Source organism: Lotus japonicus, chromosome 2 (assembly GCF_012489685.1).
Source record: "Lotus japonicus ecotype B-129 chromosome 2, LjGifu_v1.2".
NCBI lineage: Eukaryota > Viridiplantae > Streptophyta > Magnoliopsida > Fabales > Fabaceae > Lotus > Lotus japonicus.
This window is the reverse complement of record NC_080042.1, coordinates 5,030,968-5,049,772: the sequence shown is the minus strand read 5'-3', so window position 1 is coordinate 5,049,772 and position 18,805 is coordinate 5,030,968.

Genomic DNA, 18,805 nt, shown 5'->3' with positions numbered 1-18,805 from the left:
GCGACTGTCCCCATGCCAAGGAAGTGTGGATTCGCTTCAATGCATTAGCCTGGCCGGGGTCCTTTTTAACTTCAATTCAGATGTGGATTCAATCGTAGATGATGAGTTCTAATGGTAATATGTTTTTGACTATTGTGTGTAGACTTTGGCAATGGCGGAATGAAACAGTATTGGGAGACAAGCGTTGGACAGTCCAGCACTTTTGTGAGGAAATTCGACTAGATTTGGGAGATAATGCTAGATGGTTAGGCAGTGCGTTGATGCAGGACGAGGTGACCTGGGGTACGCGGCGTTGGAAGGCACCACCTATGAATTATCTTTCGCTGATGGTGGATGGAGCATACCATGCAGAGTAGCAGCGTATGGGAATTGGGGATGTGGTCCGCAACTCAGAAGGAACGTGGCTTGGTGGCTTCTATGCCTGAAGAGGCGGAGGGGATCCTTTGTTTGCTGAGATTCAAGCTCTTTTGCAAGGATTAAAGTTCATGTGGAATCATAACTGGCGTAAAGCAACGTGCGGTGTGGACTGTTTAGAGTTTGTCCAAGCTCTTGGCAAGCAACAAACGGTGTTTCACCAGTATAGTAGCTATTTGATGGATATTCAGCTCCTCTTGTCGTGTAATTGGGATGTTAACATTTTCCATGTACCGCGAGAGGGTAATGAGCTAGCTGATCTTCTCGCAGGGACGGGAGTTAGGTTGCAGTGTGTGTTAACTGAGCTGGAAAATCCTCATTCTGAGATTTTGCCTCTCTTGTTGAGGGATCTTGGTCCCGTGTAATTTTGGTGTTTATTTTCCTACTTACCAAAAAAAAAAAAATTTCAATCTCACAAAAAGACCTAATTTAACCAAGATGTAGATATTCCTGACTCAAACATGATTTTTTTCAAAACAGGATATAGGTTGGGGTTGATTGCCATAATTTTGTTGAATTTGAAGGAAATTAATGCAGTACTAGGGGATATCAACAAGAAGATTTTAGTAGAATTTGAGAACGTGGAAACTGAGCTTACTGTCCAGGATCTTCCTAAAGTTCGTACTTTAGTGTCTAAAGATATCAACGAGAAGTTAGACCTTCCTGAAGTTCCAATCCAAGAACCAGGTGAAAAAGTTGTTGAAGCATCTTCAAGAAAAGGTATTTGCTTCTGCTGACTCATATGTTTGTATACTTTCTGGAGTTGATGTCATCTACAACTTCAAAGGCATAAGAAGGTTTGGTTCAGATGCCAAGAAAGAAATCAAAGCAATAAAGCCTCCAGCATAATTGTGAATAATTTTTTTTTAATGCATTATTAATGCTTTTAATAGGATATTAACCTTCATTTGGTGGAGATTGAGAAAAGTAATTTATTTTTACGGCCTTTAATTGGTTAATGCAATATGAATCGAATGTATTTAACAGTATATTGCATTAACCAATTAAAGGCCGTAAAATAGCTATTCTCAAAATAATTTTTACGACATTTCATTAAGTGGTGAATCAAATGTATTATTTGGTTACCAGAACAGAAGTAAAATGATTAATTGTGAATCAAAAGATGGTAAATGAAGAGAGATCAAATAAACTCTTAGAAAAGTCACACATTGCCTAACTTGATGAAGGAAGAAAGATTCAAAAACTATGGGTCTGTTGGATTGCAGTTTTTGCAAATTTTATTTAAAAACTGTTTTTTAAGAAATTTTTTTTTATTTAATTTAGGTGTTTTTCAAAATTAAAAAATTGAAATCATAAAACTAAAAATTGAAACTTGAAACCTCTTTTAGCTGTTCTGGTACTTTAGTTTTAAAAACTGAAATCGAAAACTGTTTTGGAAAATAATTTTTGAAAACAAACAGGTTTTAAAATTTTCAGTTTTAAAAAGCAGAAAACAGTTTTCAAAAGTGTAATAAAAAAGGCCTTATATATATTTTTTTTGAGAATAAAAAATGCCTTATATATTGACCCAAGTTCTTTATCTCAAATACAAGTTTTTAAGCTTGTATTTGTGTTTCTTCATTTTTCTTACACTCTAGTTTTAGAATGTTGTGAGGTGTTCAAATATTTACTTTGAAGAGTGTTAGTGTATTCAGACTATGAAGTGGTTAAGAGAGAACTTCTTGCTTCTCTTTTTTTTTTCTTTTTTTTTCTTTTTTCTCTTATACTCTTATTTCTTTATAGCATAATTTTTTTCCAATAGTTGTATTGGAGCGTATGGTTTACTATAATGATAGTTGCATCTTTTCATGAGATGATGAGAGTTGCTTAAGCATTGACACAAGCCTAAACACTTGAGAGTAGAGAATATACCACTTGCATCCAACTTTGATGTTCATTTTGCAATTTTTGTTGGCTTGGAATATATGTGATGCAGTTTATGTTTGTCTAATCTCTATGAAAATTGAAGTGATTGTTTTGTTGCTTATAAGTCTGAATTTCTATTCCACAAAGAGAAGTGTGTACTGAGTTTTTATGTTTTAGGAAGAAGTACTTGTTATCATAAGTGATTTTCTGATTCTTCTTTGAAGTTTAGTTTTGCCCAGGAGTGCAAAAGGCTAAGTGCGGGGGAATTTGATAAGCACATAATTGATGCACTTTATGTGTGTCTTTCTAAACTTCGTTATATACATCTTTGTGCTTAATTATTATGACTTAGTCAAGTTCTGACCATTAATGCTTATTTGGATTATTCATAGAAATGTGCTTAATTCTACACTTTTAGTTTCTGTGACTATTTTGCTAGAGCGGGTTGAATTTGGAGATAGAGTGATTCGAATAAGGCGAATAATATGTATTTGGAAAGATAACTCGAAACTCTACAACTTTCATGTTCAAGACAAATCGAGAATCATCCTGTAACATGGTCAGCATTGCCTTGCAAAGTTGTTGTCGCTAATCTTGCGAGTCTGGAATAGTCTGCGCTTAAATGATCATATCTTGGGCTACAGAACTCCGAATTAGGATCCGATTGAAGGCTCGCGAGGCTGACTTAAAGAGATACAACTATCATGATTATTCTGAATGAAGATTCGAAATCCTTGTGGGACCCGCGAATGTCTGAGTGTTCAGCAGTTTACTCCTTTATTTGTGCCCGATTTTGTGAAGATTTAGATAACAAGATATTGTTACTTGATGGACAAGTTTATCTATTAGTATAAAAATAGGCTAGTTGAGGATCTTGTTAGACACCTGATCTCTCCCTCTTTTCTAGTATGAGTTACTAAACTCCTCAGTTAGTCTTCGGATTTTTAATATTATTGTGTTTGCAAACCTGAGGTTCAGTTCTTAATAAATTTGGTCTTTTTATTCAAGTTGATTTATGTTCTTTAATTCTTTCTTTGAACATTATTTTGGATTCAAGTAATATTACGTTTTAATTGTTATTATCCAAGTGAGTTGACTCAGTTAAGATGATTCTTTAACTGATGATGAGACGATGAAGCAATCGTGAATTCGTTCTCCAAGAGGGTACGTAGATCCCTAACGTCGATTGGTTGTTAACTTTGAGGATTCCATGGGCATAGATAGTTCTTGTACTTTGAAGCGACGATCGCCAAGCTTTTTAACTTGAACGAATCATATTCTGAATGATTGTTCAGTGGAGAATCATGGTTTCCATCTCATGATTGTAAGTTGGGATTCAACTCAGAGGCTTGTTGAAAAGTTGAACTAATCTTTTATAACCAATGAAGGTTTGTTGCACTTGAATGTTATAATCCTAGGGCTAACATTTTCTTTTATCAGAATCAAATCTCTTTAAATTTCTGTTGTTTTCAAATCAACCAAACCCCCCCTTTTATTTGTTTTGTTTTACTCTAATCTCAATTAAAAGTTCATCAAGTCCTCGTGAGATCGATCCTGGTGTTCAACATCTTGTACTCATTCAAAGAAGAATACTTTGACACGCACCCGCGACAGTGCGTTTGTTAAGTCCTTAGAATACTTGTAGGATAAGTCCTTAGAAAACTTGTTGGAGAAGTCCTTACAATACTTGTTGGGAGAAGTCCTGGAGTATACTTGTTGGGAGAAGTCCTGGAGAATACTTGTTGGGAGAAGTCATGTAGAATACTTGTAGGAGAAGTCCTTGATACTTAGTTAGTGAAATCTTGGTGTAGTCAAGGACTGGATGTAGCCATATCGTTCTACGGGTGAACCAGGATAAAATGGGTGTGTGTCTTTTGTTCACTACTCTGCTTGTTTATCTGCTGCACCAAATGATCTCGAAAAACTATTGGAAATTGTTAATCGTTTGGAAAACAAAAGTTTTGAATGGCACAATTCAAACCCCCCTTGCTTATGCTATTTATGCTCATCCCAATTGGTATTAGAGCCTAGTCTCTGAAAACTAACACCTTTACGAGGATTTCAAAAGATGATCCTATGGGCTCAGACACACACAACAACTTTATCTCCTGGTGTCTAAAAGTGCTCAAACAGGAAGAACCACATGCAAGTACTCGCTATATCTACGAGCCATTAGATGTGAAACTTCACTGTATCTGGAAGAAATTCCCCAAGAATGTTGCTGACTAACAAATCAAGGAAGGATCCTGAAATGATAAAATGATTCAAAGGAGACATCATCAGTAACTACTGAAGAACTCACTGCGAGAAAAGCTATTAAATTGTTACTGGAGAAGATGCAATATTGTTCAATCGACTGTCACAATTGAAGATTTGTTTGAAGATGATGAAGTTTATTCGGAGGATGATGACGATGTACCACCTATCAATGATTCTACGTCAAAGAAGTGTTGTTCAAGATCATGGACAGGATCAAATAGATGCCTCATCATCTCAACAATATGGTGATGCTGAACAGAAGCCATCTTCATTGCTTGTTTAATTTATTTATGCTAAGGACAACTGGAGAAAGCCCGACTCAAATTTAGACAAAGGGATGTCTCTCAGTTCACTCTCCTCTATCAAAGACACTTAGAGTATCCAGTTCAGAAACACTCTTGGTGAAAATAATCATGTTCTGAGAAGCTTTTGAGCAAATTTCCAAACGAAACTACAAAAATTTGGAGAAAGACTTTTTCAATCGTTCAACCACCATATCAAGCTCATTCGTCTGATGATCTCTCAATGTCTTCTAAAGAATCATCAATCAAATTCTTTAGAAAATAAATCAAGTGAGTCTCACCTTCTTTAGAAAATAAATCAAGTGAGTCTCACCTTCGAAGTCTAATCAAGGTCAGCAGACGATGCATTACAAGATGATCGTTGATGCCAAGTTGGATTTCGGAAACAAAGTGGATGAGAAATGGAAATGCTAAAACTACTCAGAAATGCTTGCGTCAGTGGCTAGCTTGAGATCATTTGCATCCTTTTGATCATGACTTGTCAGCTTTGATTCAAGCTCCATCAGATGAACTTCAAGAACTGTGCTGATCACTCTGAAGATGAAGTTGAACAAAAGAAATACAAGTCAAGGTTGTCAACTTCTTGAGCAACATCTATTAATTTGGACTAGTAGACGACATAACACTAGCAGACGAAGAAGTGCTCTCTCACTCTCTACTATTAAATTTGGATCGTGCTGTACTCACAAGCCTAGGATTAACCAGGCGACTTTAACCTCCAAATAGTACATTATGCTGATGCTATGTGATAACACAAAATATCACATCGATACTTCACTAGAAAAAGTATTCGTATGCTTCCAGCCCCTTTGAAATATGTTTTCCTATGCACTAATCAAGTTCTGCAAGAACTGTCTAATGGAGATTGTCTAAAACTTTCTTATGAAGCATTGTCCAAAATCGTCACTGATCAGCCTGCTCTAAAATGTTTACATCATGATCGTCTGACATTGTATAAGCTCAAACGCCAGTGATGTCACCATCAACTCTCTCACACGGTGCAACAGTTTGAAAGAAAGCAAAGGTCACATCACATTAATGCTGAAATAGTTTTCTATGGTGCATGTGGTGGTTTCCATTGATTTTGCCTCAAATCTCACACCTCATCATTACGTTGAGAAACCCGAGTCAGTAACTAACACCTCTGCTTCTCAACCACTTCATCCTCTTTAACCTAAGACTCTTTTCCCTTACCACTCAATCGCCAAAATTTCTCGAATTCCTAAACACATTCCTTTCCTCTCTGCAAACCCCCCTTCAAACACTCATCTTCAATGGTTGGATCCTCCGTACCTAGAAGGACAAAAATGATAGGAATTGAGCCAGGTAGATGTAACACCCCGATTTCTCGTGGGTCACTTTAGTAACCATAAATAAATTAAGCAGAAAATGCAAGTAATTTTTTTTTGTTTTCTTTTCCTTTTAAAATAAAAGACTCAACCCAAGATTGCGCAACATAAACTAATGTACAATATATATACAGCCCCGCTGTAACCATAAGTAGCAAAAGTTACAAGAGTGAGCCCGAAGGCAATATGTACAAGCCTAGTGACTAGAGTGATGATGTCATAAGTACAAGTTCTCAAAAGTGGGAGAGTGTAACACCCCGATTTCGGTGGCGTCACTTTAGTAACCAAAATAAACTTAATGCGGAAAAACGTGAATATTTTTTTTTTGATAATAACTAAGACAAGACTGAATTAAATAAAACCCGAAAGCGAAAAGCAATAGAACAAATATACAATATAAAAACAGCCCCCGCTGTAAGTAACAACCTCGTCACGAGTAACCTCCAGTGACGGAAAGAAAAGTGCAACGCCCGTAGGCAATATATACAAACCAAATGAAAAGGGTGAAGTGCCCGCAACACCATCCCTCAAAACTGAGAATCAGCTGACCCAATGGCCTGAAAATAAGACCTCCTAAGTCCAACCAACTCTCTGTGATTCCCGTAAAGAAACCACACAAAAAGCTATAGGTGGGAAACTACCCTGTCCCCAAAGAAAACAAATGATGTTCAGAGCTAAGACTCTACTCCTACACTAATCCCATCTCGAGGAGCTCACACCAGCACTAAAACCTACATGCTAGCATGATCGTCGCCCGAATCTGAATTCAGAACGACCTAGTCTAAGTACACCATCCGTCCTCCTCTCGCTACCGCGATGCGCTCCTGTTCCAGCATCTCAACTCTAGTTCCCCCCGAAGGGTGAACCATCATGATCTAGACCGTCGTGGACATCTGACAAAGGGCGTTTGTCCGCCAAAGCACACACAGAAGACGCGAGGGTCAACTCCAAAGAATTATGTAAATAATAACATCGATAGATAAAGATAATAGAATAGCCACTTAGGCTTATAGCTAGGGATATTATTCCTAGGGTTGCATGTTCCATAACAACATAAACGCAATAATAGCAGATAGCATGTTCCAAATAGGTTTAACAATTACCAATCACACTCAACAACTAAATTAGTATGCATGTTGCATGATATGTATGCAGGTTAACCCAGTCAACCAATATGCAATCCGGAACGGATGGACATCAACGGATCAGCCCTAGCACCAGCCACGGTGGGACCATTTCGGCCCGCGTGCCTCTTACTCCAACGACAACGGTAGTCAGATCAGCCGTAACCCGTAGGTCTGCCATTTCGGTCTGCTACAAGAGACGTCTACAGACGCACTTTCACGGAAATCCGGGTCTTATGACCATTTTGGAATCCGACGAGGTCCAGAGTACGTCTTGTGTTAATACCTCATTAATGTTGCATGAATGCAGGATGATTAGACAAACAACGTCTCCGAATCTCACTCGACACGTCGCCACGTGTTCTAGGTAAATTAAAGTCTCTAAAAGCTTACCCTAAGGTAAAGTCGATTCTGCGACAAAAGACACACTTCACGCCAACACATAACCCACGATGATCTCCAAATCATCCGACTCATCTCCATCCGATGGTCACAACTGCTCAGCGAGCACAGAGTATCATACTCTCGGAAACTAACGGTTTCCCGGACTTATCCCCAGGATAGCCCAACAACATCGCTGCTCCAACAACACAACAACCAACGCTGCTCCAACAGCACAACAACAAACGCTGCTCCAACAGCACATCAACAACAGACTCAACACTTGGATCCGACGACACTTCTCATTTTCCAAAACTATGATTTGACTTCCAATGCCTTCCTTCGAGGTTGTTATCATTACTTAAAGATTTTGAGGTTATTTAAGGTCTTATGAATTTTCTTTATAAAATAGATTCCATTTTGTCTTATCGCAAGTCTTATACATTTTCAGGATCTCCCAATCCCAAGTCGCTTCCAGAGGAGGTCTCGATCCACTAACAAAATTAAGGCCCGAACCTCGTTCGTCCTATCAAACTTTCTCAAAACTCTCAAAATAAAATCGGCATGACCTGCCCGCTATTCTCACCATTCAGAATCTCAGATTCCAGTACAGAGCATATTTAAATCATCACAATCAACAACATGTCATATATCAATAAATCGCATCATAAACACTTAGCACTTAGCATATAAAGCATGCACCACACATCCTAGATTACCCACATAGCACATAGCATGTAAGACAATCTCAAAAACATTCAGTAGATGAATCATCTACATTGTCAGCCGAAGCCTCAGAAAACATTTTCCAATCACACACAATTCCAGTGCATAAACAGTAAACAATGTCGAAACATCGACCCTAAGCATTAACTAGAGATTCAGTGAGAAGCCCTCACCTGAAGGTTCTCCAGAATGATCGTCTAACGCTTCCTCACCAACAAAGCCTTGTTCCTCAGGGAATTCCTCAAAATCACCTTTAGAGCAAAACCACAGAAATACTATCAGAATCTATCGGAAACTAAACTATCAATACTTACTAAGGTTACACGAAGCAATACATACTCCGAGGTACGATAATCTAGCGCGAAAGGACAAGTTTTCGGAAAAGGAAATTTTCCTCCTTCCCCCTAATAGGGCTCGGCCACTTTTGGTAATTGTGGGGCTCGATTTTTCTTCGATCAAACTTGGTTCCTATGCTTTCATAAGCCGTAACTAAGGGTATTCTGAACTCGGAAAAATTATCGGATCAAAAACTGTCGCAGGGGTATTTGGTCATGATTTTTAACTTAGGATTTTCAAAACTGAAATCCCAAAAATAAAATTTTGCAGGGACGTCACCAACGACGTTTATGACAACTAATCCTACTAGCACTAAGCTAAGGCGATAGTTTTCAGCCTAAAGGTTGAAGCTTTACACCAAAAACTCCAAAAATGGGTATTTTAGGTTCAAATTGATTCCGGCGGAATTCCGGCGACATAACGGAAAATCTAACCCGGCAGAAGTGATCTTGGGCGCATAAGGAAGAGGTTTAGAATCAGAAATGAAAGATTCAGGATAGTTTTGCAAAAACCCATAACTATCCACTCAGAAAACTCTACAGAAAAGCTATGGAAAAAGCGATCGGAGGTAAGGATTAGCGACTATACCTCGAAACCTTGAAGCAGCAACTGATTAATCAACGATCAAGCAAGGATTGAACAAAATCTTCTTCTCCTCCTCTCCTCTCAAACTCGCGGCCTCCTTGGATGAAATGGGTAAGATATTTGTTTTTTCTCATTTCTTGGCTATATATAGAGGTTGGCAAAACGCGGGAAAATGAAAGTTTCGCGAATCTGATTTTTCCGGCGTCATTCTCCGTGAATTAATAGATATGTTTTGGCAAAAGAATTCCAAAACTATAAAGAGGTCTCCTTGTATTTTTGGCAACTAATGCATAGTCGGTATAAAACTATTTTACCCGATAAGTTGCTTTTTGCATCGAATGTCGGAATAGAAAACTTCCTTCTGAAGAAAGATTGAAATCATCAAGAGAAATGGGTGTACGCGTGTAGAATATTCATTTGAAGCTCTGAATAGAAAAAGTCTTCATTGTCGAGAAATTCTAGGGTTTTGAAAAACCAGGGATTCGGTTTCGGCAAACTTCCGATGATTGGAATCGGACGTTCGTAGATCCTAGAGTTTCGCCTCGAAACGATTTTGATATATGGAAAAAGAGAAGTTCTAACATTTCTCTGAAGATTTTTGGACTAAAATCCTACAGTGTTCCAAGGGTGGAACATAGTGTTATTTCCTAAGATTCTTGTCCTAGGTTTTTAAAGCGAATATTAGTCGTGCTATAACTTAAATCGACTTCGATACAATCCTCAGACTTTTCCTGAACTTTCTCCTTCATATATTATATTTCATTTAATAAACTTTCGTTCAGGTTTCCCTTCACATTACATCAACCCTAATCGTAAATGGAAATCTCTTCCACTTATTCTAAGCTTAAAAACTTGGGTCTTACATTACTACCCTCCAAAAAGAAAGTTTCGTCCTCGAAACTTAGGGTTCAGTAAAAGCTCTGACTATTGTTCTTGATCTTTTCCTCTAACTCCCATATGGCATCGTCTGTGTCTTTGTTCCAAATAACTCTTACTAAAGCACTCTGCTTTCCCTTCGATTGTTTCACTCTTCTAGTCCCAATGTTGACCAACGGCGTCTCAACAGACATATCATCTTTCAACTTGCCGAGATTTAACTACAATCATCAATGATAACACCACTAAAACTCTTACTCGAATATGACCTCCAGCTTCTGAAGTCAATCTTTACCCTAAGATTCTCATCACTTAGCAAAATTCACTCGCTAATCTCTAGCTTGTATCACCGAAATCCATAACAAGTTTCATTCACTCTTAGACTTTAAGCAACTTGTCCAAATATGACAACCTCAAGTGTTCATCTTAATACTAACCTTCCCTTTTCTGTAACTTGATCACCATCTCGTCAATCAACTTCTTAATCTCTCTATCATATTCTAACCAACTTCGAGTCCTAGAAACTTAAGACAACAATTCATAGACTTAAAACCTAAACCTTTTCCAAGTTTGGATCTCTGATGCTCTGTAGCTCTCCAACATTTCCTAAAAGAATATTCATCTCTTACAACGACAACTCCTTCCCAAAGGAAATCAATTACTTAACACGAACTTTCCTCCCAAATCCGACTAATCCTCGATCAAATCAAGTTAATCTTACCAATCCTTCTATCAAAGTCCATAGCCAGCTCTGATTCCGAATATCACCCCCTCAATATTAAGTTGATCAAGCCTAATACATCGAAGGTGAAATTTAGAAAAACCCACTGGAACAGTCAATGAGTTCCTATCATCCAATAGTCACAATTATCCTGACCTCACATCCTCAACGATTCCGCTACGGAACTACACGCCCTCGACATCATACGTATACTATCCATAAGAAATCTCTATGAGATTCATTCTTCAGCTTCTAGCTTCCTTTTAAACGCATCGGTAGAAGACTACTTTCTAAGCTTAGCGTGTTATTCTAAACCTCGTGTAACTTCTATAGCTAAAATACGAGCTACGGTCAATTAAGGTGGTAATAGGCGTAATAACTATAAGGTCAAAGCTCAAACAAACAGTTAGTACTTATCACAAGATAGTCTCTGGCACAACTATACAGTATGATTAAGCAATAACTTCAATCAATTCAAAGCGAAAATCGCTTGCAGACAATCAAGGTTTTACTCTTTGCAGAGTCACACAACCTAGCACAGAAGACCTATTCCCCAACAACTCCCGAAAGACTCGACCGTGCTCTGATACCACAATGTAACACCCCGATTTCGGTGGCGTCACTTTAGTAACCAAAATAAACTTAATGCGGAAAAACGTGAATATTTTTTTTTTTGATAATAACTAAGACAAGACTGAATTAAATAAAACCCGAAAGCGAAAAGCAATAGAACAAATATACAATATAAAACAGCCCCCGCTGTAAGTAACAACCTCGTCACGAGTAACCTCCAGTGACGGAAAGAAAAGTGCAACGCCCGTAGGCAATATATACAAACCAAATGAAAAGGGTGAAGTGCCCGCAACACCATCCCTCAAAACTGAGAATCAGCTGACCCAATGGCCTGAAAATAAGACCTCCTAAGTCCAACCAACTCTCTGTGATTCCCGTAAAGAAACCACACAAAAAGCTATAGGTGGGAAACTACCCTGTCCCCAAAGAAAACAAATGATGTTCAGAGCTAAGACTCTACTCCTACACTAATCCCATCTCGAGGAGCTCACACCAGCACTAAAACCTACATGCTAGCATGATCGTCGCCCGAATCTGAATTCAGAACGACCTAGTCTAAGTACACCATCCGTCCTCCTCTCGCTACCGCGATGCGCTCCTGTTCCAGCATCTCAACTCTAGTTCCCCCCGAAGGGTGAACCATCATGATCTAGACCGTCGTGGACATCTGACAAAGGGCGTTTGTCCGCCAAGGCACACACAGAAGACGCGAGGGTCAACTCCAAAGAATTATGTAAATAATAACATCGATAGATACAGATAATAGAATAGCCACTTAGGCTTATAGCTAGGGATATTATTCCTAGGGTTGCATGTTCCATAACAACATAAACGCAATAATAGCAGATAGCATGTTCCAAATAGGTTTAACAATTACCAATCACACTCAACAACTAAATTAGTATGCATGTTGCATGATATGTATGCAGGTTAACCCAGTCAACCAATATGCAATCCGTAACGGATGGACATCAACGGATCAGCCCTAGCACCAGCCACGGTAGGACCATTTCGGCCCGCGTGCCTCTTACTCCAACGACAACGGTAGTCAGATCATCCGTAACCCGTAGGTCTGCCATTTCGGTCTGCTACAAGAGACGTCTACAGACGCTCTTTCACGGAAATCCGGGTCTTATGACCATTTTGGAATCCGACGAGGTCCAGAGTACGTCCTGTGTTAATACCTCATTAATGTTGCATGAATGCAGGATGATTAGACAAACAACGTCTCCGAATCTCACTCGACACGTCGCCACGTGTTCTAGGTAAATTAAAGTCTCTAAAAGCTTACCCTAAGGTAAAGTCGATTCTGCGACAAAAGACACACTTCACGCCAACACATAACCCACGATGATCTCCAAATCATCCGACTCATCTCCATCCGATGGTCACAACTGCTCAGCGAGCACAGAGTATCATACTCTCGGAAACTAACGGTTTCCCGGACTTATCCCCAGGATAGCCCAACAACATCGCTGCTCCAACAGCACAACAACCAACGCTGCTCCAACAGCACAACAACAAACGCTGCTCCAACAGCACATCAACAACAGACTCAACACTTGGATCCGACGACACTTCTCATTTTCCAAAACTATGATTTGACTTCCAATGCCTTCCTTCGAGGTTGTTATCATTACTTAAAGATTTTGAGGTTATTTAAGGTCTTATGAATTTTCTTTATAAAATAGATTCCATTTTGTCTTATCGCAAGTCTTATACATTTTCAGGATCTCCCAATCCCAAGTCGCTTCCAGAGGAGGTCTCGATCCACTAACAAAATTAAGGCCCGAACCTCGTTCGTCCTATCAAACTTTCTCAAAACTCTCAAAATAAAATCGGCATGACCTGCCCGCTATTCTCACCATTCAGAATCTCAGATTCCAGTACAGAGCATATTTAAATCATCACAATCAACAACATGTCATATATCAATAAATCGCATCATAAACACTTAGCACTTAGCATATAAAGCATGCACCACACATCCTAGATTACCCACATAGCACATAGCATGTAAGACAATCTCAAAAACATTCAGTAGATGAATCATCTACATTGTCAGCCGAAGCCTCAGAAAACATTTTCCAATCACACACAATTCCAGTGCATAAACAGTAAACAATGTCGAAACATCGACCCTAAGCATTAACTAGAGATTCAGTGAGAAGCCCTCACCTGAAGGTTCTCCAGAATGATCGTCTAACGCTTCCTCACCAACAAAGCCTTGTTCCTCAGGGAATTCCTCAAAATCACCTTTAGAGCAAAACCACAGAAATACTATCAGAATCTATCGGAAACTAAACTATCAATACTTACTAAGGTTACACGAAGCAATACATACTCCGAGGTACGATAATCTAGCGCGAAAGGACAAGTTTTCGGAAAAGGAAATTTTCCTCCTTCCCCCTAATAGGGCTCGGCCACTTTTGGTAATTGTGGGGCTCGATTTTTCTTCGATCAAACTTGGTTCCTATGCTTTCATAAGCCGTAACTAAGGGTATTCTGAACTCGGAAAAATTATCGGATCAAAAACTGTCGCAGGGGTATTTTGGTCATGATTTTTAACTTAGGATTTTCAAAACTGAAATCCCAAAAATAAAATTTTGCAGGGACGTCACCAACGACGTTTATGACAACTAATCCTACTAGCACTAAGCTAAGGCGATAGTTTTCAGCCTAAAGGTTGAAGCTTTACACCAAAAACTCCAAAAATGGGTATTTTAGGTTCAAATTGATTCCGGCGGAATTCCGGCGACATAACGGAAAATCTAACCCGGCAGAAGTGATCTTGGGCGCATAAGGAAGAGGTTTAGAATCAGAAATGAAAGATTCAGGATAGTTTTGCAAAAACCCATAAACTATCCACTCAGAAAACTCTACAGAAAAGCTATGGAAAAAGCGATCGGAGGTAAGGATTAGCGACTATACCTCGAAACCTTGAAGCAGCAACTGATTAATCAACGATCAAGCAAGGATTGAACAAAATCTTCTTCTCCTCCTCTCCTCTCAAACTCGCGGCCTCCTTGGATGAAATGGGTAAGATATTTGTTTTTTCTCATTTCTTGGCTATATATAGAGGTTGGCAAAACGCGGGAAAATGAAAGTTTCGCGAATCTGATTTTTCCGGCGTCATTCTCCGTGAATTAATAGATATGTTTTGGCAAAAGAATTCCAAAACTATAAAGAGGTCTCCTTGTATTTTTGGCAACTAATGCATAGTCGGTATAAAACTATTTTACCCGATAAGTTGCTTTTTGCATCGAATGTCGGAATAGAAAACTTCTTTCTGAAGAAAGATTGAAATCATCAAGAGAAATGGGTGTACGCGTGTAGAATATTCATTTGAAGCTCTGAATAGAAAAAGTCTTCATTGTCGAGAAATTCTAGGGTTTTGAAAAACCAGGGATTCGGTTTCGGCAAACTTCCGATGATTGGAATCGGACGTTCGTAGATCCTAGAGTTTTGCCTCGAAACGATTTTGATATATGGAAAAAGAGAAGTTCTAACATTTCTCTGAAGATTTTTGGACTAAAATCCTACAGTGTTCCAAGGGTGGAACATAGTGTTATTTCCTAAGATTCTTGTCCTAGGTTTTTAAAGCGAATATTAGTCGTGCTATAACTTAAATCGACTTCGATACAATCCTCAGACTTTTCCTGAACTTTCTCCTTCATATATTATATTTCATTTAATAAACTTTCGTTCAGGTTTCCCTTCACATTACATCAACCCTAATCGTAAATGGAAATCTCTTCCACTTATTCTAAGCTTAAAAACTTGGGTCTTACAGAGAGTCAGCCCAAAATGGCATCCTCCTGACCTCCTACGTCCGACTACTCCTTGTGATTTCCATCGCATGGAACCACACAAAAAGTCGGGGACCTACCCTGCCCCAAAATACAGACACGAATGATCAGGGCTACGACTAAAAACACCTACCCAATCACTCAAAGAAGCGGGTCTTCCTACCCTCCTCCTCCTCCTCGCTGGTATAATCTCCCTCTGTGTCGGAGTCCTCCACAGTTATCACATCTGTGTCCAAGTCCACGACCTCGCGTCTCGCCACCCTGAACTGAGCCCTAGCCATGCCAGTCTCCACGTCAAACACCTCAGATCGTACAAGCCTCTCCTCCACGCGTACAAAAGGTTCCACGCGGTAGCCACATGTGGAGGAAGATGCACCGAGCTGAGAAGGAGATGCGACGAATGGCTCCCTCTTCGGCTCTACGAGCCTCGAGGTGGAAGGAATGTCCACTGGGTCGACGGCGGCCTGAGGGGTCTGTCCGTGAGGTGCACCAAAGGTAGAAAGATCCTCTACGGGGTTCTCTTCCTCCTCGGAGGATGGAGGTGATGAAGGTGGCGGCACACCGGTGCCGGGTCCACTGCTCACTGATGGTGGCAGGTTGAAGCTCAGCGTCATCCGTCGTAGCACTCCCCTAGTCAAGTGTCCATGCTCATCTGCTCGCTCCTCAATGACTCCCCCCGTGTACTGTGCTCGGTGACCGGCGGGGTCGATCACCCAAGCAGTGGGGTCGAGTCAATCAAGCATCTCGTATCGGTTCCGCCCCGTGTGGCGGACCGTCTCGAACCAACCGTTCAGACTCATCTGGCAGTTTGCCGACCGCCCAAACACAAACATACAAACAAGGCAGGTGCGAGGGTCAACTCACAAAATAAAGTATATTACAAACAACAGGTACAAGATAAAGGGGATAGATACATAGGTTCAATAAGGCTTATCATAAGCATATAATTATCATGTCATCATGTTACAGTTAACAATATTCATCAATATCAAACCATAATATAGTTAGGTGCATGGTATGAAGTGCAATGTTATGCTAAAAAGATGCTCCGAAAAATATGGGCTGGGCACCATCGAGTCAGTCCTAACACAGGCCTTGTGCTTAACCATTTCCGCTCGGGTGTCGCTTACTATCCCTGGCATAGTCGGATCAGTCCTAACCCACCTGGTTTAACCATTTCCGTCCGCTATGCCGAAGAAACACTTTTGGTGTTCTTCTCATGTGAATACCCGATCTTATGACCGTTTACGGCTTCACCAAGGCCCGACATCCCATCGCATTTGACCTCAAAATGTGTGCATGGTGCAATATGATTAGCCAACCAAAATATAGTCCTCACCACGCCAAATGTCTAGTTAAAAGTATTGTCTCAAAATAACACTCGAAGGTAGACGTAGATTCATCGACAAAAGCTTTTAAAAGCAAGTGTGCTAACCGCACTCAGTGGCTTCTCCAGTCACTCAGGCTTATCCTTTGGGTAGAAACAAACTGCTCAATGAGCAAAGGAAGGTGCTATTTCCACTCCCTTAGCACTCGGATCGTCGACTTTTCCCTTTTCCAAAACATTTGCAACTCCTAAGTCTTTTTCAGAAGGTTCTCATTATTACTTAAAACGTTCCCCTTTGAGTTAGTTCATTATGAAATTGATTGATAAAGTCAAGGTTTCATTTATCTTTTTGTTTCAGAATCCTATCTATTCAAAAGTTCCCAATAACCCCAAGTGTCGTCCCCGGGAAAAGTCTCGAAACTCAACACGGCTATAGCTCAGATCCCTTGTAAGAGCCTGCCCAGAATTCTTCTAAGAAAACCCCGTCACCACTGACATAACCTATTGTTTCCCACACTCCGCATTTGCATAAATATCATTAATTTGAGTTAATACAATCCAACAGAACGTACACACAATTATAAAGGCCTTACAAGAACAATACGATGTAATTTAGTTCAACAGAAATCAGAAATCATGAAGACGGCCGAAGCCTCAAAAATAAATATTTGGCGAAAGCCTCCGAACAATCAATATATGCAATATACAAGTCGAAGTTATCGACGCCTAAAGCATTATTTAGCAAGTAAGTTGCCCTCATCTGTGCTTCGTCTAGTTTTGTAACGCGAAGCTTGCTCTCTCTCCAACTCAATCACTCCCGCTACTTGAATTAAGCACAAGTCCGCTCCTCGCACTCAAGACAAACTCTCTAATTTTTCCACTAAAAACTCATGCACTAATATATATGTGTTTTGATCTACTAACATCAATCTGAACGTAAGGGAAGGGACATCATTTTAAGATAGCAGAAGCACACTGAATCCACACTACAAGACTTGGCTTCTTATAGGCTCCAAGATTAGTAATATATTCACGGTTTAATGGAGTAGAAATCAGGGATAATGGATCAGAATGCGTGAGTGAGCTGTGTGCATCATGGCATAGGGTGAAAGGTGTCAAATGCTGGTAGGTAGTAGCCATGTTTGGTCATTTTTACCATGAGTAAAAAGCAGCCACGTGGCCCCCCTTCATGAAATTCCTCCACGTAATTTTATTAGACAGAAATACTAACACTGGTTGCAACAAAGATAATAATCCTGATATGAAGTTAAAGCCGTTAGTTTTAATTTTGATAGTGTAGGATTTAACTCATGGAGCTATAACAAAATATAGGGAAGGTGAATTATTATCCTAAAAATTATTAGGGACTCTATGATATAATTTAAAATCACTTTGAGTAAGGTTAAGTGATCAAGTGTAATAGTGTTAAACAAGTGTTTTTCATTTATATACACATATATATATATATACGTTAGTGTATATACGTTAATGTCGTGAACGCTTCTTTTTCTTTCTTTCTTTTTACTTTGTTTTTTTTTATTTATTTAAAAAAATACTAATAATATTTATAATCCTTCATTTATATAAACACACAAGGAACACATCAAACTTAAGCTTAATAGCGTTTATTGCCCTTAAGCTGATACATAACTAGTTATTTAAATGCTTAATCTACCTGGGTCTTACAGTAGAACTGAAGAAGAAATGGTAATCATCAGTGCTCACGTTGAACGCATCGCTGCCCAAAGACGTGCTCTGATTGAAGATATTGGAGCAACACTCGCTGGAACACTAGGAGACAGTCCAATTGTCTCGCGTCGCTACCTTGACCTGAAAATTTATATTCATGTAAAAATTACGGGAATTGAAGACTTGTTGCATCACGACTGAGAAACCGTCTGCGGTGTAGCTCAGAGGGACGTCTATGCCCCTTTGGCGAAGAAATTCTATGACTGTGCAAGATTGGAGTAAAGCAGAACCATCATCACTAGGGTAAACAATGCCATTACAACCTTTACTGTTGAAGATGTTGTTGCTGCCCGAATGTGAATCTCAAGGTTGGTAAAAGATTCACAAGAGGATGGAAATCCAAGTTCACTGACTCTAATTGCATATCGAAAGAGTCGGGAGAACAAACCGATGTGGATTCTAGCAATT